The sequence below is a fragment of the Anomaloglossus baeobatrachus genome, chromosome 1 (genome assembly GCF_048569485.1).
Source record: "Anomaloglossus baeobatrachus isolate aAnoBae1 chromosome 1, aAnoBae1.hap1, whole genome shotgun sequence".
NCBI lineage: Eukaryota > Metazoa > Chordata > Amphibia > Anura > Aromobatidae > Anomaloglossus > Anomaloglossus baeobatrachus.
In genome coordinates, this window is record NC_134353.1 from 559,668,495 (window position 1) to 559,696,029 (window position 27,535).

Sequence of the window (27,535 nt, forward strand, 5' to 3'; positions counted from 1 at the left end):
TGCATATATTTGTGTGGTGTGTTGTGTGGTGCGTGTGTGGCGGTGTGTGTGTGTTTTGGGGGGAGGTGTGCACCCCCATCATAGTCCACCCCCCATGCTGCACCCCCATCGTGCTCCTTCCCCCATGCTGCGCATCCCCCATCGTGCTCCATCCCCCATGCTGCGCACCCCCATCGAGCTCCATCCCCCATGCTGCGCACCCCCCATCGTGTTTCATCCCCCCATTGTGGGTACCCCCCATCGTGGTCCACCCCCCATCGTGCTCCATCCCCCATGCTGCACCCCCCATCGTGCTCCATCCCCATGCTGCACTCCCCATCGTGCTCCATCCCCCATGCTGCGCACCCCCCATCGTGCTCCATCCCCCATGCTGCGCACCCCCCGTGTTTCATCCCCCCATTCTGGGCACCCCCCATCGTGCTCCATCCCCCATGCTGCACCCCCCATCGTGCTCCATCCCCCATGCTGTGCACCCCCCATCGTGTTTCATCCTCCCATTCTGGGCACCCCCCATCGTGGTCCACCCCCCATGCTGCACCCCTCATCGTGCTCCATCCCCCATGCTGCACTCCCCATCGTGCTCCATCCCCCATGCTGCGAACCCCTCAGAGAGGAGTATAATAGGAGGATTATAATAGGAGTATAATGGGAGGAGTAGTCCTGGGGGGGAGGTGTACAGGTGCCCAACGTGTGCGGGGGGCGTGGCCGAGCAGGCATAGTGTGAGGGGGGCGTGGCCGAGCATGCATAGTGTGAGGGGGCGTGGCCTAGCGGGCATAGTGTAAGGGGTGTGTGGCCGAGCGGGCATAGTGTGAGGGGGCGTGGCCTAGCGGGCATAGCGTGAGGGGCCGTGGCCTAGCGGGCATAGTGTGAGGGGGCGTGGCCTAGCAGGCATAGTGTGAGGGGGCGTGGCCTAGCGGGCATCGCGTGTGCGGGGTGTGGCCTAGTGGGCATCGCGCGCGGGGGCGTGGCCTAGCAGGCATCGCGTGCGTGGGCGTGGCCTAGTGGGCATCGCGTGCGGGGGGCGGGCCTGGCCAAATGGTTAATCCATGCGGGGGCGGGGCCAGGTCAAGCCGAGCGGCCAATCCGTGTGGAGCGGCAGGGCCAGGCCGAGCCCAGCGGCCAATCCGACGGTTGTCACTGTAAGGACACAAGGTCACTGTAATGACACAATTTTGGAGCAAGACAGACAGACAGACAGACAGAATAAGGCAATTATATATATATATATATATTTATATATACACATCTATTAGCTGTAGAACCCAGGCGTTGCCCGGGATAGTAATTGTCTCTCTGTCTCTCTCCCAGTCTCTGTCTGAGTGTCGCTGTCTGTCTGTCTGTCTCTTTCCTTGTCTATCTGTGTCTATGTCTCTGTTTGTCTGTTTCTATCTCTCTGTCTGTATTTGTATCAGTCTATCTGTCTCCATCTCTGTGTCTGTCTCTATGTGTGTAATTGTAGAGAAAAAGACCTCGCCTCACCCATGTAGGTGCTCAGGAGAAAAATGTAAGCACAAAGAGGGTAACTCCGGCACACTAATCGTTTCCAATAGGTATGTTGAAGTAAATACACAAAAAAAATAGATTTCAGGTCCTTTTGTTTTATTAGTGCAAAAATCGTGAAAAAGGTGCTGTACAAAGTGATATCCGCCAGGTGACGACGTTTCGGCCTAAAAGGCCTTCCTCAGGTCGGACAGACTGGATACAAATTACCAAAGTGACAAAACAAGAAACAAAATAAAAGGACATCCATCAATATAGTTGTATATGCATATTTGACATTTGAGTAATAAAGTACAACATTGGAATGGAGAAGACGATGGAAAGAAGCAAAACAGTAACATCTTTAAGGGTCCATGGTGATACCATGGATATATGAAGCTAGGACCATCATGGAAAAGGGGGAGAGAAATTTCTGCAGGTAAGAAAGTGGTGGTGAGCAATGTGTGGTATCAGACAGATGCGGCACGTTTGGTAGGGGAACTCACCTAGATTCAGTAGGTAATATGTGGGATACAGATGTATATGATCAACCTGTTATCGGAGGAGATGATAGATCATAGATTATGTCCGGTCTCAGGTGAGGCAGGAATGTAACGTAGGAATACATAGGGACGTACCATACATATATATCGTCACATAGTCACAGGGGTTGAAGCAGCAATAGTGTACAGGGTTATCCGATTAGGAATACGTGTTAACAGCAATTTACTGTGGAAGGAGAAAAGTTATCAGATGTGAGAGGGCTATGGTAATCAAGGTCATGTGATCTTGTGAGAGTCTACATATGGTAAATACCTGTGTATAACAAGGAAGATGCTTCTTTATTGTGACTGAATGTTGAAGAAAGGGAGTCGATGTCTTCAAATGTTGCTATACCTAGTCCTAGGTGGATTATGAAGAAGACACGAAGAAAAGGTAAGAGGTGAAAGGGGAGGGAGAAGACAAGGAAGGAGGCAAGACTGATAATGGCAAATAGAGGGTAGTGGCTAAAGATTCATAACAGTGTACCATGTAGACATTACCTGAGTCAAAGAGCAAGAATAGTTTGCCACATCAGCAGAGGTATATTATATCAGCAGGGAAATATCCCAGATGACCATATGTGTGCTGGAAGAGGAAGAAAGATGTCAGTGGCTAAAATAGCATAGGTTATGAGGTCTTAAGAGAGCCTGTATATGGTAAATACCTATATATAGGGAGGACTAATCAATCAGGCAGTCACGTGAATGCTTCTATATAGTGGCTAGAGAATGAGGACAGGATAGTGGATGTCCTCGGGATTGATGAGGATAATCTGTATAGGTAATAAGTATGAGCCATAAGAAAATAAGTATGATATAAATGACATACATGATATGGAGTGAGGAAACCAAGCAAGTACCTCGATTGAAAAGTACAAATTCAGCACAGTCTGTTCTCATGTAGGAGATGTGGGCCTCTAATGGTATATTGCTGTACCATATGTTGGGTAAATATGAAAAGGAAAACGAAACAGGCTTAGACGTGGGGAAAGGAGGAGAAAAAGGAGGAAAAAAGGAAGAGAAAAGGGAGGCGGGAGAGGGGGGGGAAGGGGGAAAGGGGGGGGGAAGGCAAGTCTCATGGTAAGGAATGATGACTAGGGTCTGTAGCAATACTTCATGAAAATATTACCTTAGTAAAGAGCAAGGGAGTTTGCCACATCAGCAGGGAGATATCCCACATCAGCAGGGAGGTATCTCAAGTAGACATATATGTGAGGAGGTTAGCAGGTGCAGGTCTCTGGCTATCTAGGTATAGAGGGACCAGGATAAAGCATATAACCTATAGTCATCACTAGTATCAGTTGAAATGATCAGTACCTGTGACTTCACGGGGTTGGTTTGGAAAAAAAGGTCCATAGGTAATGTTAGGTAATCAGTCCAGAGACTACCAGGCTACTAATGGTAGGGAAAAGAGAAGGGTGGATAAAGTAAAAGAGCTCTAGGGATACTAATGGGCTCTGATCATCTAGGTGAGTCACTTACCAGGTGCCTGAGGTGTGATGGTGGTAGCCACGAGCGTCTTGGTGCGTCCTGTGAGGTATGGAAGTGTGAGAGGAAAGCATATTTATCAGGGACCATGCCGCCACGTCACTTCCGGTTTCGCGTTATGGAAAACCGGAAGTGACGTTACGCGATCGTGTAGGTGATGCAGAGTGTCCCAGTGCATGTCAGGGGAGGAGGGCACGTCACTACCGCTGTGTGAAACGCGGAAGTGAGACAGTGGAGCGCACATACAACAAGGAGGGCGTGTTTAAGGGTCACATGGTGTTAGTAACGGAGAATCCTGGGAAGGGAGACGCAGCTTCAGTGATGGGGAACTGTGACAGGCTGGTTGGTGGTCTGATAGGTGACAGTGGTGTACTTCTGCAGTGGTGGTGCCAATTCTGCAAGGAATGAAAATAGAGATTAGGATGCATGGAAGAAAATATATTAAATTATACATACGTTGGAGTACACAAATGTATGTAAAATAAACACATTGTTGCATAAACACATTGTTCATATCTGGAAAAATCTAACACCCGTGGTATCCTTAGATCAATAGGATGGGGCAATAAGAGACAAAAGGAATTTGTCTGTGGATAAGGATATATATGGGTAAAACGAGTTGTCATAGTTAGGGCAATAAACAACAAGTGACCCATGTGGACACAATGTAAACAATATAAACAATACAGCAAATACAATAGTTGTAAGGCATGGGTCCCCAATTCCAGTCCTCAAGGGCCGCCAACCGTGCATGTTTTCAGGATTTCCTTAGTATTGCACATGTGATAATTTAATCACCTCCCCAGTTGATGATTCCAACACCCATGAAATGCTAAGGAAATCCTGAAAACATGCACTGTTGGCGGCCCTCGAGGACTGGAATGGGGAACCCTGTTGTAAGGTACTGAAAAGACAATATTATTGTGTGGAGATGTATATCATATTAGAAACCCTGTTCGTACTTGCGATTTATTCCATAGAGCTCAAGAGTACCCAAAGTGTGGATCCATTTTGCTTCCCTCTCTCGGAGCAGCTTGACTCTGTCACCACCTCTGCGGTTAACACCAACATGGTCAATTACCTGAAACTTGAGTTGGGAGATCTTGTGCCCGGCTGATATAAAGTGATAGGGGATAGGTAGCATCGTCCGTCCACACCTTATGTCTCTATGTGTGTGTCTGTCTGTCTCTCTCCTTCCCCGTCTGTCTCTTTCCCCGTCTGTCTCTTTGTTCGTCTGTCTCTTTCCCGGGCTGTCTCTTTCCAGGCCTGTCTCTTTCCAGGCCTGTCTCTTTCCAGGCCTGTCTCTTTCCAGGCCTGTCTCTCTCTATCCGTCTCCCCACCGACATCATATTACCTTACATATAAGCTTCTTATACTAACAGTTTATTTTGTTCGTATAACAACCACTGACAGTTGCTATTAATAACATATAGGCTCCCACCTCCATTCAGTTTAATGGAGGCAGGATTTTTCGAGAGTAACTATAAAGCGCGGGGTTACATTTTCCAGCCCAAACATAGTCTGTGACGTTCCCTGAGTCACATGGAGTGAATGTGCAAAATTTCGTGATTGTAAATGCGACGGTGCGGATTACTTTAGCGGACATACATACATACATACACACACTCAGCTTTATATATTAGATTATATATTAGTGTAGGGACCCACAAAAATGAGGATCCGTGACGTGGATTGTGGGCTTCCGCACTATGGCCATATTACCTACCAATACCTCTATATTTATATATTCTTTTGCACAGAATATTTTATACAGGATACAGCCAGGCCTCTTTTTGTTAGGCCTTGCATGCTATAGTAACGGTCACTGCATGGAGGACATATATAGTACTGGCGCAGCCCGCTTGCATCTATTGATGTGAACCTGCATGTGTGAACAGTGCTCTATGCAAGCCATAAGTGTGCAATTTAACCATCAAGCTCCTTTTGAACCTGTGATGTCTCCATTTATTGGAGGTCTTGCTGCATCCTGGTAGTGCATTAGTTTTTTGGCCTGGACAGTTTACATCTTCTGCCATTTGTCTGTGAGTATTTGGATGATCGAATACCCTATTATTTGATTCGACGAATAGCCGGCGAAAATCTCGCCGCTATTTGAGTATTCGTGAATATTTGACCCTTAATGTAAGTCTATGGAAAACCATAATAATTTTACGTCGGACCTGTCGGTGACCTGTGGTGACTGAGGAAAAGGCTGAAATGGTTGGGGAAAGGCTGAAACAGTATGGGCACAGCCTGTAGAAGGTGCCTGACTGCATTTCTGGTGTCTTTGAATAACGTGGTCAGAGCAGCACGCGGCGTTTACGTAGTCACCAGAACAGCTCTCAAACCAAAGTAAAAGAGAGGAAATTGCTAAGAAACAGTTTCTAGTGCCTAATCAGTGTAATAAAATGTCAAATCAAGCCCCGACCTCCCAAACCCCACTTTAGCATATGTTCACACGTTTCGTTTTTTACATTTTTCCTTCTTTTTCAATTAGAAAGGGTTGTAACTTATACATTATATTGGTGTCTGTCTCACACCTCCTTTTTTGGGACATATTTGACAGCACTTTAAAAGGTCAGCTACAATTTGCCCATTGGGATGTTGACCTTGTCCGCCTCCTCCTCCACCAGAACCACCGGCTCCAGTGGCCCTCTATTCAAATGTAGAAAGAGCCACTGGCTGTCCTCAAATTTCAGAATTCTTAGGGCTCTCAGGTGGGCCCTGTAACATACATTGGGGAGGGATGGCAGTCACTTGTAATTTTCTGCATCCCTTATATCATTAATGTGATAGTTGGAATACGTACTACATAAGACTTTTCAGTGCTATTGCCAATGTGGCCATTTGGGTGTTGTCCTTGCCCTCCTCCTCCTCCTCCACCAACACTAACGGCTAAAGTGGCCCTCTATTCAAATTCTATTCAAATGATTCAGTAATGTAGGTTTTATGGACAAATGAACGCCACGCTGGGACATCGAAGCTGATGTAGTTGATGATGATTGCATCTGACCAAAATCAGGTTGGGAACAGGAGGCATCATCATCACCTGCTTCTTAGACAGCAGTTTATGAAGCATGCAGCACCGTGGAATTGGCTGTTGTTTCACTCTGTAACTCAGGTTTTATTCTACTAGCTAACACCGAGGATTTAAAAAAAAAAATCAGTTTCTCAATAGGGGAATGGTTCAAAGACCATGTAGCACAGCATCAGAAGGTGCTCCCAACAGCTCCCAACAGCTTTTCTTTTAAAAATTGGTAGGATTTGCAAGAGGGCATAACATACCAAGGAGTTTAATAAATTCAGTTCCCCATGGGGATAATGGTTCAGACACCATGGAGCACAGCATCAGAAGGTACTCCCAATACCTCTCAACAGCTCTTTTTTAAAAAATTGGTAGGATTTGCAACAGGGCATAACATGCCAAGGAGTTTAATAAATTGTGATTCCGCAGGGGGCCATGTGTAACACACTGTGGAGCACAGCATCAATAAAGAACACAAATAGAGACTGCCTGACCAATTGTTCTAGATAGTGTAGCCTCGAAAGTGATTGTGCCAGTGCATAATGTACAAAGGCTTGAAAAATATTGCCCTGGGTGATTGGGCCAAACAATTACATGGCAGCAGCACAACAAGTTAGATTAGTCATGCGGTGTCATTAGATGATAGAAGACAAAATAGTCTTGAATGAGAAACAATGGAACTTATTTGAACTTAAGAAATACAAATTTTGGGGCTACACTTATTATTGGGTCTTGTTAACAGGCGGCCTGAGATACTCTGGGGCAGTGGCGTAGCTAGTGGTTCACCTCGGGGGGGGGCGGGGGGGGATGAAACATCTGAGTGGGTCCCTAACCTGGTAACAACTATAGTATCACGCCTTAATAATGGGTATAGAGGAACCTCAGCAGATGACCACGCTGTTACTGAAAATAAATCTACACAAAGGCCAACACTGATATTACAGCCATATGGTGACCATATAGTGGCAAATATCAGTCCTGCAGTACATGTGAGAGATTATAGTACAGTTATAGGTGGTGACTTACAGCTAATGTTCTTTCTGATGAATTCATTCACTTTTTTCGTCTTTTCTTTCTGGCCCAGCCCGACATGACAACTTCTCCAGCCAGGGCTCGTCTGCAGAAATTACAACACAGACTCAACTGACTTTTCACATTTCCAGCCCCGACCCCATTTATTCCCGACCCGCACAAACCCCTCATCCTCCTGATACCCCAATACTGAGCCACTGCTGCCATATGTGCCCCTATTACTGCACCTGCTGTGTGGTACAATAACAGTGCTCCTCTTACCACCCAACATGGTAATAATGCCTCATTTGTGCCCTCAAGATGGTAAAATTGGCCCCTCAAAAGTATTATTGCCCTTGGAAAGTGCCCTAGAAAAGTGTCCACATTTTGCCCCTAGAATGTAATAATGCCCCCAGTGTGCCTATGATGGTCACAATATCCTGAATGCCCCTATAACAATAATGCTTCTTAAGTGTCTACTACTTAACATTTAAAAATATCTCCTGAGTCTCCCAGGTACACAATATGATGGTCCCCATGGCTATCTATACAAAGTATGATGTCCCCACAGTTCTCTATACAGAGTATGATGATCCCACAGCTCCCTATAAAGTATTATGGGCCCACAAGTTCCCAATACACAATATAATGGGCCCACAGCTCTCCTATACAAAGTATGATGGGCCCACTGCTCCCTTATACACATTATGATAAGCCCACACTACATGCTATCAGGCCCTTATAATATATAGCCCCTCCCACACACACCTCATTACATACATGTTATCAGACCCCACCACTGCACAATGTAATAGCCCCCTCCCCCACACACACCACCTCATTATATACATGGTATCGGGCCCCCACACTGCACAGTGTAATACCCCCCTCTCCCACACACATCCCCTCATTACATACATGTTATCGGGCCCCCACATGGCAGTGTAATAGCCCCCTCCCCCACACACATCACTTCATTACATATTTGGTATCGGGCCCCCACACTGCAGTGTAATATCCCCCTCACCCACACACACCCCCTCATTACATACATGGTATTGAGCCCCCACAATGCAGTGTAATTGCCCCCTTCACCACACACATCCCCTCATTACATACATGGTATCGGGCCCCCACATTGCAGTGTAATAGCCCCCCTCCCCCACACATCACCTCATTACATACATGGTATCAAGCCCCCACATTGCAGTGTAATAGCCCCCTCCCCCACACACATCACCTCATTACATACATGGTATCGGGTCCCCACATTGCAGTGTAATAGCCCTCTCCCCCACACACATTACCTCATTACATACATGGTATCGGGCCCCCACATTGCAGTGTAATAGCCCCCTTCCACACACACATCATCTCATTACATACATGGTATCAAGCCCCCACATTGCAGTGTAATAGCCCCCCTCCCCCACACACATTACCTCATTACATACAGGGTATCGGGCCCCCACACTGCACAGTAATGATCACTCTGCCACCTGTCACCACAGTAACTTATGTCCTTTCCTCACTGCACACAATCTTAGATCCTCTCTGCGTCTTACCATCAGCCCAGAGCTCCGTGTGCAGCAGAGGGAGGCAGAGCCGTTACAGGTCCTGGAAGAACAGCAGGGAATCCTCTGCACACAGTGCGCTGCTGTATGATAGGACCTAAACCTATTGACACGGCCAAGCTGATATATTTAAAGGTTCAATGTCACTGATATAGTTAGCGGAGCGACTGCACCCTCTACCCCCCCCCCCCTAGCTATGCTACTGCTCTGGAGCAATCCATCTATGGTTCATTTTGATCATCGTCAAACTGTCTGCACTTTCCGTGGATAGTCGTGTGCTACTATCTGTTATTATTGACCCCGTTGAGCTGAAAACACGCTCAGACAACACACTCGCAGCAGGGTAAGGTAGCACTTCCAAAGTGTATAACGAAGTCTGGCCAAGTGTTGAGCTTGGAAACCCAATAGTTAAAAGGGAACAGTAGACACTGAAAGCAAGCTGATACGGTCACCTACATAGTCCCTCACCATCTTACTTATGTGTTCCCTCCTTGTCATAGTTCCCCCAACTGTTATGATTCGCAGTTGATGGTTTGTGAAAAATGGACCAGTTTTTGCACATTAGTCCCCTGACTGTGTTGCTTGCTCCTACTAGCGTAGCACTCTCTTGTAATCCTATTGCGTGAGATGACATGCTACCTCTGACGCCAGCATGTTCTGAGGGTAATCGTTTCATAAACTGCTCCACTACAGCCTTCTTGAATGTTTCCGTAGTACAATCCTTATTTGCCTCAACAAGTAGCAAAGCAAATTTGTCTTTGTAGCGTAGGTCAAGGAAGGTACATAACCAGTATTTGTTGTCTGCCAAAATGTGGACTAGCCGACAGTCATGAGAAAGGCAGTGTGACATGAACTGTACCATGTGTCCCAGACTCTGAACTGGAAACCTTTGTGTGTCACTGCTAAGAATACATTCTGTCTCCCTAAACCTCCTCTCCTCCTCAGTCTCTCTCTCCTCCTCCTGCTCCTCCTCAGGACATCCATGCTGGACAGCCCTGAAGCTTGGGTTGTCAATCTCTTGGTTACCAACTTCAAAGCATTCCTGTTCTTTATCATCCTCCTCATCCTCATGATGCTGAGCAAAGGTGGCCTGAGCTTGTTGGCCAAGGTTATGTGGATTACTAGCAACCATTGTGAAGTCTGGATCCACAGACAACTTGGGTGCATGAACACTTTGGTCAGTCAGACCATCCAGAGAGCGTTTCAATAAACAAATCAGTGGAATGGTAATGCTGATAACAGCATCATCACTGCTCACAATGTTGGTACAGTAATCAAAATTCTTCAAGACTTGACAAATGTCTGCAATCCACACCCACTCGACAGTACTTATGTCTGGCAGCTACGTCTGACGGGCATGTTCCAGCTGGAATTGGGATACTGCCCTCTGCTGCTCATTGATCCTAGCCAACATATAATAGGTTGAATTCCATCTCGTAGGGAGGTCACATATTAGCCTGTGATGCGGCAAGTGTAAGTGCTGCTGCAGCACTGCCAGGCCAGCAAAAGAGGGAGATGACTTGGGAAATGGGAGCTAATACATCGTACCCTGGTAAGTAGGCCTGGTATCCCAGGGTATTTCTTGAGAAAGTGCTGAACTACTAAATTTACAACCTAGGCCATACAAGGAACGTGTACAAGCTTTCCAAGCTTTAAAGCTGCCACCAGATTACAACCATTATCGGACACTACCATCCCTGGACGGAGGTCCAACGGCTCAAGCCACTCATCTGTCTGCTCAGTTATTGCTTTCAAAAGCTCAAGTGCCGTGTGCGATTTGTCATCGATACAGATGAGCTTCAGTAGAGCGTGTTGCCGCTTAGCCGAGGCAAGTGCTGCAGAGATCCCAGCTGGGGAATGATGTCGATGGTTGGACACCGGCAGATGTTGAGGAGAATGCATAGGAGCCAGATGAAGAGCAGAAGGAGGAGGGGGTTGTTGCTGTATAGGAGGCTACTGAAACTGTGATTGAAGTGGGCCCCACTATTCTGGGTGTGGGAACTATATGGGATGTTGCCGGCTTAGACTCTGTACCACCCGCCACCAGGTTCACCCAGTGTGCCGTAAGTGAGATGTAGCGTCCCTGTCCACTTCCACTTGTCCACGTGTCTGTGGCTAAGTGGACCTTCCCTCTTATGGCGTTGGTGAGAGCCCGTTTGATGTTTACGGACACGTGATTGTGGAGCGCGGGGACGGCACAACGAGAAAAAGAGTGGCGGCTAGGCACGATTACCGATGTTCTAACACCGCAAAAAGGTTGCGGAAAGCCTCTGTTCCCACAAGCCGATATGGCAACATCTCAAGGGCTATCAATCGTGCAATGTGTGCAGTTTTGGTTTCTGCCCTTGGGTGCGTAACAGGGTATTTTCGCTTATTTTCGAAGGTCTGTGGTATGAACAACTGAACAGAATGCTGGGACACCGAAGCGGATGTAGTCGTTGATGATTGAGTTTGGCTAACATCAGGTTGGGAGAAGGAGGCATCAGCGTCACCTTCTTGCACATCAGTTTGGGAAGCAGACAGCCCAGGGAAAGTGGCAGAGTTTTGAGTCTGGAAATCGTGTTTTTCACATAGAGCTGTCAACCACCTAGTGGTGTACTTGGCTAACATATGGTTTCTCATGCTGGAGTTGCCCAAGCTGGAAGTATTTCTGCCTCTGCTAAGCTTGGTCTGACAGATTTGACAAATGGCAACCGTTTGGTCCGAAGGACTCTTGGAAAAGAACTCCCACACAATCACACCACGGACCCTTGGACTCTGAGATGGCTGAGGTGGTGCACGGAATCCCAGTGCATGCTCGGATACTCAAACAAAGTGTCATTAGGGAGCAGACGCTGCACTCACTGTTACAGCCCTTGCCCCCTCCCTGAAATGACGCACCATGAGTGATACTTGTTTCAGCTGCGGCTCTGTTCCTCCTTGGTTGCTGTGCACTGTGCGATCTGCACAGTGACAGCATCCACTCTGACGTTGGCTCAGATTAGGAGAGCCGGCAACCCATAGAAGCGCACACTGCCAGTGTGCTCAGAGTAAGCATTGGCATTTAGAGACCAGTGCAGCACTCACAGTGATGTCACTTGCGGGGGCAGTGCTAATCTCTGAATGCCGCCGTATACTTTGTGCACACTAATATTGTATGCTACTCTGTGTTGCCGGCTCTACTTATGTGAGCCAGCAACAGAGCGGACACGGTCAGTGTGCAGATTGAACACAAATTGCACAGCGACCAGGGGTGACACAGAAGAGGTACTGCAGGAACAGAGCAGCTCCAGTAATGATGCTTCATTTCAGGGAGAGGTTGGGGGCTGTCACAGTAGCCTCTGCCCCGACGATGCTTTTTTTGACTATCCCAGAGGGCACTGGGGTTCACAAACGAAGCCTCATCAAAAGTCCCGAGCTTGTCATGAGCACTAGACCTCTCTGAAGCCGGGATGCATACACCAGGCTTCATATTGCGCATGACCGGAAGTGCTGAGCATTCTGATCAGCGGTCACAGAGGATACAGGTACACGCATCACTGCTGGTGAAGCAGTATTGAATTGCACATTAGCAAGCCCCTGTGGGAGTGCAGCCATGCTAAAAGGGCGGAATGAACGCAGGAACTAATGTCCTTGCAACTAGTCCCTGCGCTCACTAGCCTATGATAAAAGATCTTTAGAAATACGTTTTCTAAAGATCTCTTTATGTATGCTACGAGATACAGAGACGGTCAGGCAGGTATTTGCAATATGCACACAGAACTCGTGGTTCTGGGTGTATATTGCAGCTGACAGGTTCACTTTAAAATAGGACCTTGTGTATACAAAATGGAGAGGAGGGGAGGGGGGGGAAGGAAATTAAAGAAAGGGAACAAAACTAATAGTTTCATTCAATCCAAGAGAGTGTACTTTATTGATGGTCCAACGCCACAGACTCTTTCTGCGTCAAAAGCTGACCAACATTCCCACCTCTTCAATGAGAATTGATCCTATCTATGCTGCGTACCCTAAGTCCTGACAAATCAAAGTTATGGAAGTTTTTAAAATGACGAGGGATGGTCTTGAGACTGTTAACATCATTAATGAACTTTGCTGCTTCAATGCCATTTACATGCTCGCGTATTCTGATTTTTAGTTGCTGTGTGGTAAGTCCCGCATATATTTTGGGGCATGGGTACATAGCAAAATATACCACAGCTGTAGTTGTGCATGTAATTTGGTGTTTAACCCCTTCACCCCCCCACCCCGCTATTTTGTATTTTTTTTTTCCTCCCCTTCTTCCAAGAGCCACAACTTTTGTTATTTTTCTGTCAATATAACCATATGAGGGCTTGTTTTTTGTGGTATGAGTTTTACTTTTGAACGACACTATTCAATCTGCCCCATATTATACTGAAAAACTGGAAAAAAATTCCAAGTGCAGTGAAAAAGCAAAAAAATTGTAATTGCGTGGTTTTTTTTTTTATCAATCATATGATTCTCCAGGTCAGTACGAGTTTGTAGACACCAAAGATGTGTAGTTTTACTTTTATCTACGGCTTCTTTCACACATCCGTGGAAAACACACACGTTTTTCACAGACATGTGGAAGGTGCGTATGGCCCTCCGTGTGTCATGATTTTAGCACACATGTGTTCTCCATGTGCTATCCATGATAGCCCACAGAAATGAGGAACTTTTACTCACTTGTCCCTGACACTGCTGTCTGTGGTGCTGATGTCTCTGGCGCTGCGGTCACACTTGCTTCCAGGTCCACGGGGCAGTGAATATGCAATGAGCATAATGAAGCAAGGCTCCAAAGCAAGTGACAGCAGCGCCAAAGACAGGTGAGTATAGAATTTAATTTTATTTCAAAGACATGTGTTTTCTCTGGTACGTGTCACACGGATCACACCACTGTGTGGTCCATGTAACATCAGTGCTGCCGCAGAAAGTCGGACTTGTCTCCATGCGGAACACACGGACACGCGTGTGCACCACACGGACACATGGTCCATGTGAAAACACTGATGTGTGTGCAGACCCATTGATTTTAATGGGCCTGCATATGTCAATGATTCTGGTACATAAGAAAACGGTATCATACATACCGGAATCACAGACATGTGAAGGGGGCCTTAGTGCCGAAAAAAATTCAGAAGTTTGTATAAAAAAAAATAAAAAAAAAAAAAAAAAAAAGAAGAATAGCAGTTTTGTTGCCTTTTTCCAAGACCCGTAGCATTCTCATTTTTCGGGATCTGGAGCTCAGCAATGGCTTTTTGCGTCTTGAACTGCCATTTTTAACTATACCATTTTTTGATAGATGTGCCGTTTTGATCACCTGTTATTACTTTTTAATACAATGTTATGGCAACCAAAAAAATCATAACTTTGGAGTTTTGAATTTTTTCTCGCTACGCTGTGTACTGATCAGAATAATTAATTTTATATTTTGGGCATTTGGGCAGATCAGGCATTTCTGAACGTTGTGATACCAAATATGTGTATTTTTTTAATATTGTTATATTTTCCATGGGGCAAAAGTGGGGAGATTTGAACTTTTAGGGTTTTTTTTAATTTTTTTAAAATTTTTCAAAACTTTTTTTATTATAATTTATTTTACTAGTCCCCTTAGGGCACTTTATCACTTCACAGTCCGATCGCTTGCACTGTGTTACTGTGAGTGCCGTTGCTCTTTTGGCGTACACAGGAAACACCTCATAGCAGCAACCGGGGTCATTATCTGACCCCAAGGTGCCATGCCAACCCATTGGCACCCCATGATCATGACGGCGGAGTTAAAAGGTGTAATCCCAGTTGGAACGCTTAAGATAGTGCTGTCAGAGTTTGACAGTGCAATCGAAGGGTTTAACAGGTGCAGGTGCATCTCCGATTCTCCCGCGCCTGTTAGCCACACGTCCGCTGATCAGATCAGCAGACACATGCAGGGATGACTTTGTAAGCACCAAGACATATCCAAACATACAATATATGAAATGTAAACAACACTAATGCTATATAGAATATACTTAGAAAAATTAAGGTTCTTTGAGCAAAAAATGCCAATTGTATGCCTATCAAGAGTGGCAAGGTGACCCTTTTGTTTGTGTCTCATGTAATTATAGCCGTTGGTACCTGTTCACACGTTTTATTTGGATATGCAGTTTTTTTGTTTCTGCACTATATTGGAGGTGTAGAGAGTCTCTAAAAGGCGCTTTACACGCTACAATATATCTTACGATGTGTCGGCGGGGTCACGTCGTAAGTGACGCACATCCGGCATTGTAAGTTACATTGTAGCATGTAACAGCTATGTGCGATTGCGATTGAACGGTAAAACGTTCCTCGCATGCACGTTGTTCAATTCCTAAAAATTGAATGTCCGGTTGTTCAATGTTCCTGAGACAGCACACATTGCAGTGTGTGACACCCCGGGAATGATGAACAGATCTTACCTGCGTCCTGCGGCTCCCGCCGGCAATGCGGAAGGAGGTGGGTGGGATGTTTACGTCCCACTCATCTCCGCTTCTATTGGCCGGCTGCTGCGTGAAGGCGATGTGACGTCGAACGTCCCTCCCACTCCAGGAAGTGGATGTTCGCCGCCCACATCGAGGTCGTATGGACGGGTAAGTATGTGTGACGGGGGTTATTCGTTTGTGTGACACGTTCAACAAATTAAACGTGCCGCACATACGATGGGGGCGGGTACGATCGCATATGATATTGTATGCTGGATGGTATGGTGTAAAGCAGGCTTCATTCTGTGCTCTCCAGCCATCAGAAACAGGGCGGTTTTCATCAGTGCTAGATCCTACCTGTCCATATGTTTGTAGACTCTAAAGGCTGCTTTACACGCGACATCGCTAGCGATGTCGCTGGTGAAAGCACCCGCCCCCGTCAGTTGTGCGTCACAGGCAAATCGCTACCCATGGCGCACAACATCACTAGGACCCGTTACACGGACTTACCTGACTAGCGACGTCGCTGTAGCTGGCAAGCCGCCTCCTTTCTAAGGGGGTGGTTCGTGCGGCGTCACAGCGACGTCACACGGCAGCTGTCCAATAGAAGCGGAGGCTCACTAGAAATATCAAAAAACTGACCCGCACATCCAACAAATGTGAACAGGTGCTAACTGAAAAAACATAGTAACTATAAATGCATACACTGAAAAAGCCAAAAATGTACAAGGGAAAATATGGCACTGCATTACTGCAAAAGAGAGATATTTAGTTTATGTATTGGCCAATGCATGTAAGCCCGGAAACCAACGGCAAGGTATATCTCTGTAATCCGGGAACCTAACTTAAATGCCGCTATCTAGGTTAAAAACATCCGTATCTGGGCAAAATGCCACTATTTGGACTACAAACCTCCATGTATGGGCAGCTAGGCTCCTGCTACAATGGTTATGAACACAGCCAGGTCTTAGGGCGGAGTGCTCAGTCAGATAAAAACTCACTAGAAATATCAAAAAACTGACCCGCACATCCAACAATAGAAGCGGAGGGGCAGAGAGCAGCCAAAAGAAAGTGACACCCACCTCGTTGCCGAAGGACGCAGGTAAGGTGTTGTTCCTCGTTCTTTGGGTGTCACACGTAGCAATGTGTGCTGCCTCAGGAATGACGAACAACCTGCGTCCTGCAACAGCAACAATATTTGGGAATAGAACGACGTGTCAATGATCAACGATTAGGTGAGTAATTTTGATCGTTAGCGGTCGTTCATACGTTTCACAAGCAACGACGACGCTAACGAGGCCGGATGTGCATCACGAATTCCGTGACCCAAACGACATTGCGTTAGCGATGTCATTGCGTGTAAAGCCCCCTTTAGTCTAGGAGAGACATGACACTAGGATAGGGTTCCATAAAAAAGGTCCCCTTTCCGTGGTTTATGAGCATATAAGAATTAGCCAATTTTTGAGCGAAAAATCTTTATTTTTCTAAGTATATTCTATATACTATTAATGCAGATTAAATGTCATATATTATATGTTTACATATGTCTTGACGCCTACAGAGTGCTGCAGTAGCCTTTTGTGTTTTGTGCAGTTACAGCAGGTGGAACCTGTTCACACGTTTTATTTGGACATGCTGTTTTTGGTTTCTGCAAGATGAGGACCAGGATGGGCACATTACTACAAGATGAATGCGAGGATAGGAGGCGCATAACTACAAGATGAGGGTGAGGATTGGGGACATAACTACAAGATGGGGACCAGGATGCGGAATATTACTACAAGATGGTGTCCAAAATTACTATATGGTGCTAAGACGATATTACTTACAAGAAGGGGATAAAATGTAAAAAAAAAAATGTAACCCCCCCCCATAAAAAAAAACAAAAAAACACAAAACTTTTTTTACCACTGAAAATGCAACAACTCAAACTATAAAATTGTACCATAACGATGAATGACATTTAAAAAATTATAATAAATGAGCGAAAAATGTTCGGAAAAAAAAGCGATCAAAGGATGTCTAGAAAAAAATATGGTATCACTAAAAATATTATTATTATTATAGCGCCATTTATTCCATGACGCTTTAGATGTGATAAGGGGGCATACATAGACAAGTGCAATAATTGCGAACATTTCAGGGCACAGACTGGTACAGGAAGAAAGCGGACCCAGCCCGCAAGGGCTCACAGTCTACAGGGAAGGGGTTGAGGATTCAGTAGGTGAGGGTAAAACGGGGTTGTGCGGCGCTGTGGTGGACTGATGGTTACAGCAGGTTGTAGGCTTGTTGGAAGATGTGGGTCTTCAGGTTCCTTTTGCTGGTTTCCATAGTAGGTGAGAGTCTGATGTGTTGGGGTATAGAGTCACTTTGTCCTGCTAAGAATGTGGCCTATAAACTCAATTTTTTTCTATGTGCGGCCAATATACCCAGCCGAGTTTGGGACACATGATTTAGAAGGACCAGCCATTGTAATATATTTTTCTTTAGCTGGTGGTAGTACAGTGTAGTTTAATGAGTAAATAGTGTGTGATAAATAAAATAATTAATATAGATATTTTTATTTTAATCTGCCAAATTGCTTTGTTGAATAAATATTTATGTTCTTATTAGTATATGTCATGCTGCATAGTAAATTTATCTGTTCAACTGTGCAGAAAGTTTTGAAAATGAATGATTTAGCACAAAGACTTTTAGTCTGTAACTGAAGGACAAATGCTTATCATAAGGACATGTTGAATTTTTGAGCATAAAATGATCCTTGAAATCATGGAAATTGTTTCAACAAAACTGACTCTTTAGAATATGCAATATATCATTTTGATTTCGGCACGTGTGTCCAAACTTTGAGCTAATAACTGAACCTTTCAGGAGGCAAGCCATACTTGTCACACTATGATCTCTGTGCATGTGTATCTTTTTCCTATAATTTTAATGAATTTTTAATTATAACTTTAAACTAAATAAATTTCCTGGTTATTTAAATCACCAATGAAGAACAGATCTTTTACTAGGAAAGACAGCGTTACATATCAAGAAAAATTTCTTACTTTTCTCTCCTTTCCTACTCCTCTGCGGTCTTACTTTGGGAATGTTGGCTACGAGGCAAATTGTCAATCTCTCTGACAGTGGCCAAGGTAGAAAGTGACACAAAGCACACAATAGGGCATCACCTAGGCAATAAACATAGATAGTATGTGTTGCTCACCTGGCTGGGTTGTGTCAGGCAAAAATCCTATGTAGGTATAGATGTCAGCTGATGCTGCTGTTCTGTATGTTGGAATAAAACCAGCAGTAAGTACAATAGTGGAAAGATATATACAGTCATATGAAAAATTTTGGGCACCCCTATTAATGTTAACCTTTTTTCTTCATAACAATTTGGGTTTTTGCAACAGCTATTTCAGTTTCATATATCTAATAAATGATGGACTCAGTAATATTTCTGGATTGAAATGAGGTTTATTGTACTAACAAAAATGTGCAATCCGCATTTAAACAAAATTTGACCAGTGCAAAAGTATGGGCACCTCAACATAAAAGTGACATTAATATTTTGTAGATCCTCCTTTTGCAAAAATAACAGCCTCTAGTCACTTCCTGTAGCTTTTAATCAGTTCCTGGATGAAGGTATATTTGACCATTTCTGTTTACAAAACAATTCCAGTTCAGTTAAGTTTGATGGTCGCTGAGCATGGACAGCACGCTTCAAATCATCCCACAGATTTTCAATGATATTCAGGTCTGGGGACTGGGATGGACATTCCAGAACATTGCAATTGTTCCTCTGCATGAATGCCTGAGTAGATTTGGAGCGGTGTTGTGGATCATTGTCTTGCTGAAATATCCATCCCCTGCGTAACTTCAACTTCGTCACTGATTCTTGCACATTATTGTCAAGAATCTGCTGATACTGAGTTGAATCCATGCGACCCTCAACTTTAACAAGATTCCCGGTGCCGGCATTGGCCACACAGCCCCAAAGCACAGCCACCAAATTTTACTGTGGGTAGCAAGTGCTTTTCTTGGAATCCGTGTTTTTTTTGCCTCCATGCATAACGCCTCTTTGTATGACCAAACAACTCAATCTTTGTTTCATCAGTCCACAGGACCTTCTTCCAAAATGTAACTGGCTTGTCCAAATGTGCTTTTGCATACCTCAGGCGACTCTGTTTGTGGCGTGCTTGCAGAAACGGCTTCTTTCGCATCACTCTCCCATACAGCTTCTCTTTGTGCAATGTGCGCTGTATTGTTGACCGATGCACATTGACACCATCTGCAGCAAGATGAAGCTGCAGGTCTTTGGAGGTGGTCTGTGGATTGTCCTTGACTGTTCTCACCATTCTTCTTCTCTGCCTTTCTGATATTTTTCTTGGCCTGCCACTTTTCTTGGCCTTCCCCTGAACAACTATGTTGAATAATCTTTGTTTTCAGATCATTTGAGAGTTATTTTGAGGAGCCCATGATGCCACTCTTCATAGGAGATTTAAATAGGAGAACAACTCGCAAGTGGCCACCTTAAATACCTTTTCTCATGATTGGATACACCTGCCTATGAAGTTCAAAGCTCAATGAGGTTACAAAACCAATTTAATGCTTTAGTAAGTCAGTAAAAAGTAGTTAGGAGTGTTCAAATCAAGAAATTGATAAGGGTGGCCATACTTTTGCACCGGTCAAATTTTGTTTAAATGCGGATTGCACATTTTCTGTTAGTACAATAAACCTCATTTCAATCCAGAAATATTACTCAGTCCATCAGTTATTAGATATATAAAAGAGAAATAGCTGTTGCAAAAACCCAATTTGTTATAAAGAAAAAAGGTTAACATTAATAGGGGTGCCCAAACTTTTTCATATGAGTGTATATGAATAATTCTGCTGTGCTGCTAGTCAAGAAGATATTCAATGGAGATGTTGGTATTGAACAAAGAGCAGTTTTATTAATCTATGAGTTTCAGAGTTGAACAAACATATTCATCAGGAAACTACTGTGCCACGACCTTTGGTTGGCAAGTGAAGGAGTATAATAAAAAATTCACCTGCTCCTTGATAAAAACACATATGGCTTTTGCTCAGCATCTACAAATTGTATGCAACTGCTACGACATCAACCAGACATACATGATTATGATTACAGTATTTAATACACTTTGTGGCCCAGGAGATTATTGCCTGGTAAAGCGCACCAATCACCAGGATTTTCCTATATAACCTAAAGCCAGTGCTATACTGGCACTATCATGCTGATTCTATACATACCTTTAGTTCTCAGCTCGGAAGCATAGGTTTTGAAACACAAGCAAGTAAAGCTTGTAAAATGAGCAACTTTTTGAATGGTAGCAGCTGCCAATCAGCTAATAGCTGGGGTTTGTTTTGATAGTGATTCCTGCCCCACTGCGTGGCTTGAAAGACCTTTGCTGATGTCATACCCATGTGACCAGAAGGGGCGGGGCCTCACCCAACAGAAAAATATTGTTGTTCGCTGGTATCAGCTATGTTGGTTGAGGCCCTGCCCCTTCTGGTCACATGGGCATGACATCGGCAAAGCTCCATCTAGCCACTTAGTAAAATAATTCTATAATAGAATTAGCATAAATAACAGATAGGGGGAGGCAGGTGTGCAGGAATCACTATCAAAACCCACTCCAGCTATTAGCTGATTGGCAACTGCTGACAATCAAAAAGCTGCTCATTTTACAAACTTTACTTGCTTGTGTTTCAAAACCTATATATGCTCTCTGACAAGTAAAGGTATAGAATAAATGTATAGAATCAGCATGATAGTTCCAGTAAAGCACTGGCTTTGGGTTATATAGGAAAATCCTGGTGATTGCTGCACTTTGATGAATACAGTGGTCTGGGCAGAAGATAACCAAGTAGACCTAAAAACGCTCTAAAAAAGTATAGACAAGTGATATTTTCTACACTGCTTCCTGGAAAATCATCGTATCCAGGAATCCTTAAGAAGACAGACATACCAAAAGCAGCCATGTATGTAGTAGTTTACATGAATAAACAGCATTACACTGTGACCTAGCCTCTAACCTACCCAAAACAGGTACCCATATGTTTGAGGTCAGCTTGGATGGCAATGTAAATTTGCTTACGGAAACAGAGCAGCCAGGGCTGTGGAGTCGGTAAGTCAAACCTGCGACTCTGACTCCTCAATTTCCATTGCACCGACTCCAACTCCGACTCTGACTCCCAAATACAGTACAGCAGTACAGACCAAACGTTTGGACACACCTTCTCACTCAAAGAGTTTTCTTTAGTTTCATGACTCTAAAAATTGTAGATTCACATTGAAGACATCAAAACTATGAATGAAAACATGTGGAATGAAATACTTAAAAAAGTATGAAACAACTGAAAATATGTCTTATATTCTGGGTTCTTCAAAGTAGCCTCCTTTTGCTTTGATTACCGCTTTGCACACTCTTGGCATTCTCTTGATGAGCTTCAAGAGGTAGTCGCCGGAAATGGTTTTCCAACAGTCTTGAAGGAGTTCCCAGAGATGCTTAGCACTTGTTGGCCCTTTTGCCTTCACTCTGCGGTCCAGCTCACCCCAAACCATCTCGATTGGGTTCAGGTCTGGTGACTGTGGAAAGCAGGTCATCTGGTGTAGCATCCCATCACTCTCCTTCTTAGTCAAATAGCCCTTACACAGCCTGCAGGTGTGTTTGGGGTCATTGTCCTGTTGAAAAATAAATAATGGTCCAACTAAACGCAAATCGGATGGAATAGCATGCCGCTGAAAGATGCTGTGGTTACCATGCTGGTTTAGTATGCCTTCAATTTTGAATAAATCCCCAACAGTGTAACCAGCAAAGCACCCCCACACCATCACACCTCCTCCATGCTTCACGGTGGGAACAAGGCATGTATAGTCCATCCGTTCACCTTTTCTACAAAGACACGGTGTTTGGATCCAAAGATCTCAAATTTGGATTAATCAGACTAAAGTACAGATTTCCACTGGTCTAAAGTCCATTCCTTGTGTTCTTTAGCCCAAACAAGTCTCTTCTGCTTGTTGCATGTCCTTAGCAGTGGTTTCCTAGCAGCTATTTTACCATGAAGGCCTGCTGCACAAAGTCTCCTCTTAATAGTTGTTCTAGAGATGAGATGGTGTGTCCAAACTTTTGATCCGTAGTGTATATTGCTTATATTTAAGTGAAAAATGTATTGTAATACAATGTGAACACCAGACATTTAATCATTTTATGATACAATAATCAAGATATTTAGATAGAACATAAAATATATTTATTGGAATACAACCTTAGAACACAAAAAACTGTAATAAATTGTAAATATGTAATACACTATGTAATATAGATTTTATATATATATATATATATATATATATATATATACATACATACACACACAAAAAAAGGGGGATGCAGTCGCACACTGTGAAAAACCAAAATAAATTCTACCTTAAAACATAAATGGAGGTATTTGGAATATTATAATGGCCATTGTAATACTATCCCAGCGCCCCTTCACGGCACCCTCCTTTACTGGGTCCTACACTAAACTGCATCTTTTCTGGGCTTTAAAAACCTACTAGATCAGGTGGTGAACACAAAGAAGGCTAATGAAGGTGCCGTGAAGGGGCGCTGGGCTAGTATCACAATGGCCATTATAACATTCCAAATGCCTCCATTTATGTTTTAAGGTAGAATTTATTTTGGTTTTTTACAGTGTGCGACTGGCCCCACACTTTTGTCTTAGTGTTATATATATATATATATATATATATATAAAACACTATGTAATAAACTATGTAAGTGGCAAAAAACAGTTTTCAACAAAAATATGCAAATCTACTAAATAGCATTTATGCAGTCTATGAATTTGTTGCAAGAAACAGAACTGCCTCCATCAGATCCTTCTTCATAGATTACCTCAAATGTGACCTAATAATTTTAAGGCTAGAGAACAACCTCTCTACAGTAACTTGGGTTGGAGGCAAATCTGTAACCACATGGGCAACATCTCTAACAATTTCCAGGTATAAAGGAATTGCCTCATGCACAGTTAGTTTTGAGGAACGGTTGAATTTTTCTATTATTTTAGAGCAAGTGAAAAATTTCACTGAAATATGGTCACTCTGCTTGCTATAGGAGACGGAGTGAAATCTTTTTCCTTGCAGCAACGCTTTAACTGCTCCATGTCATCCAAATACTTGTCAAAGTTAAACTCCTCAATCTGATGAGGATGAAGATATAGCAGCAGTAGCACTGTCAGGACCCAAGTCCTCTTGCGCCTGGCAGTCCTGTAGGCCCCTTATCCTAACTGCTACCTCAGTCAGAGCTTCTTTTCCTTTAGTAAGCTGTTGATCATCAAGAAGTATACGATGATTTGGGTCCATATAAACAGCTGCCAGAAGAATTTTATTTTCCAATAGCTGTGTCTCGTTTCATTGAAGCAGAAATGCCATCTGCGATTAAACCTCCTCTTTGGGACAGGCAAAATAGCAAGTTCTTCCACTCTCTGAAAATGCCAGGAGATAAATCCTCAGCTTGTAATTTTTTTAGTCACGGTAAATGGGTGATTAAGCAATTCCTTCAATTCAGCCACCTGTGTCCATTGACCTTCATTTAGGGTTACCTGAGGGTTCGCCATATGTATAAGAAACGGTTTTAGTTCAAGTCACTGCTCAATCATTAAATAAGTGCTGCCCCACCGAGTGGCTTGATCAACAATTGCCCCTTTTCCAGCACGTCTCTTGAAGATGGAATCAATTTTAGGGGGTTCTGGCGGCAATAACCAATTTCCTCACTTTCTTCAGCGCTCTATTGGGAGACCCAGACGATTGGGGTATAGCTACTGCCCTCCGGAGGCCACACAAAGCACTACACTAAAAAGTGCAAGGCCCCTCCCCTTCTGGCTATACCCCCCCGTGGTATCACGGGTTCTCCAGTTTTCAAGCTTTGTGCGAAGGAGGTCAGACATCCACGCATGGCTCCACAGATTTTAGTCAGCAGTAGCTGCTGACTATTTCGGATGGAAGAAAAGAGGGCCCATATAGGGCCCCCAGCATGCTCCCTTCTCACCCGTGGATGGTGTTGTAAGGTTGAGGTACCTATTGCTGGTACAGGGGCTGGAGCCCCACATGCTGTTTTCCTTCCACATCCCCTTGTAGGGCTCTGTGGAAGTGGGATCCTGCCGGCCTCAAAGCTCTGACGCCGGGCTCCATCCACAGACCCATAGCACCTGATGGATACGGAGCAGGAGTACAATCAGGGACAAGGCCCTGCATCATACAGGTACTCTGTGTCCCCGGCAGGCACAGGCACACTCCAGGCTGGCTGGGTGTTGTAGTGCGCCGGGGACCGTAACGATTGAGTTGGTGTTCCTGCAGTTTACTGGGGGACTTTTGTGTTGTGGGAACGCAGCGCCGACCCCCACTGGACCGGCGGCGCTGCTGTGACTTGTAGTGCGCCGGGGACACGCCGACCGCGCTTTTACGGCGGCGGCGTTTATAAATCCAGTCCCCGGCTTTTGCGGCCTAGCTCCGCTTCGTTCCCGCCCCCACCCTGTCAATCAGGGTAGGGGAGAGACGCTGTTTCGCAGCAGCGACGAGGGCTGGAGCCTGATTTACATGCTCCAGCCCTCTCACTAGGCACAGAGGGAAGCAGGCTTCCCGCTCTTAGCCAGGAACGCCCAGGGCCCGCCCCCCCTCCTCTCCCAGGACGCCGGCAGCCATTACATGCAGTCTGGCTAGAGGAAGGACGCAAGGCTCTGGGAGACCTGGACTAGGGGGCTTTTGGAGACCACGCACCCGCTCTTAAGCGGGCGGTAAGCGGCATTTCAGCTGGCCCCTCTAGTGCCTCAGTGTGCATTGGTGTACTGTGTCACCAGATATATATATTTATTTATTTCTTGCACTGTGAGGTCGCTTCCTGGCTGGATACCCCAGATCGCTCTGAGGAGGCAGCAACATGTCATCCACAAAACGCAAGGCTGCCAAGGCTAGGGCTGTGTACACTGCGTGTGCTGCATGTGGGGCTGCTCTACCAGCAGGTTCGAAAGACCCCCATTGTGTGCAATGCTCAGATCCGGTGCTGCTTCGCCAGCCGGAGTCCGGAGGGGTAGTGACCCAGGCTGAGACGCTTGTAAGTCCTGCCCCGGTGTCAGGGACAGACTTTGCAGTTTTTGCTGAGGGAATGTCTGTGACTATGGCAAAAATCCTTGAAACTTTGCAATCCATGACTGGGGCTCAGTCTATGGACACGGCGAGGTCTCTGTCCTCTAATCCCCCTCAGTTGGAATTAATCCAGACTGCAAGGGGGTCCCCGGCTTCCCAGGCTGAGTATTATGACTCAGATGATAGCCCCAGCCACCCTAAGCGAGCTCGCTGGGAAAGACCCTCAACGTCATCACACTGCTCAGGGTCTCAGCGCAATCAGTCGCCCTGTGATGCGTCTGAAGAGAGTGATCAGGAGTCTTATCCTGGAACCCCTCTCAATCTGGATACCCCGGATGGGGACGCCATGGTAAACGAGCTTATCTCAGCCATCAATAGACTGTTGGATATTTCTCCCCCAGCTCCTTCTGCAGAGGAGGCAGCTGCAGAGCAGGAGAAGTTTCGTTTCCTCTATCCCAAGCGTAAATTGAGTGCTTTCTTGGATCACTCTGACTTCAGAGAGTCAATCCAGAAACACGACGCTCATCCAGAAAGGCGTTTCTCTAAACGTTCTAAGGATACACGTTTTCCTTTCCCCCCTGATGTGGTCAAGCGCTGGACCCAGTGTCCAAAAGTAGACCCCCCGATTTCCAAACTTGCAGCTAGATCCATAGTTGCAGTGGAGGATGGCGCTTCACTTAAGGATGCCAATGACAGACAGATGGACCTTTGGTTAAAATCTGTCTATGAAGCTATCGGCGCGTCGTTTGCTCCAGCATTCGCAGCCGTATGGGCACTCCAAGCTATTTCAGCTGGTTTAGCAAAAGTGGATGCTATCATACATCCAGCGGTGCCGCAAGTGGCGTCCCTTACCTCGCAGATGTCTGCGTTTGCGTCTTACACTATCAATGCGGTCCTAGAATCTACCAGCCGCACCTCAATGGCGTCCGCCAATTCGGTAGTTTTGCGCAGAGCCTTGTGGTTAAAGGACTGGAAAGCAGATGCTGGTTCCAAAAAATGTTTAACCAGCTTGCCTTTATCTAGAGATAGACTGTTTGGCGAGCCATTGGCTGACATCATTAAACAGTCCAAGGGTAAAGACTCTTCCTTACCCCAGCCCAGATCAAGCAAACCTCAGCAGAAAAAATGGCAGCAGAGGTTTCAGTCCTTTCGAGGTTCGGGCAAGACACAATTCTCCTCGTCCAAAGGGACTCAGAGGACGCAAAGAGTCTCAGATTCCTGGCGGGCTCACGCACGCCCCAAGAAAGCAAATGGAGGAACCGCTTCCAAAGCGGCTACCTCATGACTTCCAGCCCCCCCCCTCCGCATCTCCGGTCGGGGGCAGGCTCTCCCGCTTTTCCGACATTTGGATGTCACAGGTCAAAGACCGGTGGGTGACAAACATTTTGTCTCGCGGGTACAGAATCGAGTTCAGTTCTCGTCCTCCAGCTCGGTTCTTCAGAACCTCCCCACATCCAGACCGAGCAGATGCCCTGCTGCAGGCGGTGGACTCCCTAAGAGCGGAAGGAGTAGTGGTTCCTGTACCGCCTCAGGAACAAGGGCGAGGGTTTTACTCCAATCTCTTTGTGGTTCCAAAAAAGGACGGCTCGTTCCGTCCTGTTCTGGATCTAAAGCTGCTCAACAAACATGTGCACGCCAGACGGTTCCGGATGGAAACCCTCCGCTCTGTCGTTGCCTCAATGTCTCAAGGAGACTTCCTTGCCTCAATAGACATCAAAGATGCTTATCTCCACGTGCCAATTGCTACAGAACATCAACGTTTTCTACGTTTTGTGATAGGAAACGACCATCTTCAGTTCGTAGCTCTGCCATTCGGTCTGGCGACAGCCCCCCCGGGTCTTCA

The 27,535-nt window shown here is 45.3% G+C and overlaps 1 long non-coding RNA gene across 2 annotated transcripts in view; it reads right to left on the reverse strand.

Annotated features, from left to right (window-relative positions):
• Positions 1 to 1,599: 1,599 nt before the first annotated feature.
• Positions 1,600 to 27,535, reverse strand: part of LOC142244749 (uncharacterized) — a 42,866-nt gene continuing 16,930 nt past the window's right edge. Inside the window, exons 3-4 of one of the 2 annotated variants that reach the window (XR_012724634.1) lie at positions 18,587 to 18,709; positions 1,600 to 3,905 (exon numbers count right to left, since the gene is read on the reverse strand). This is a non-coding gene — a long non-coding RNA (uncharacterized LOC142244749). The remainder of the gene's footprint in view (positions 3,906 to 18,586; positions 18,710 to 27,535) is intronic. The other variant, XR_012724636.1, reaches the window with a different exon arrangement.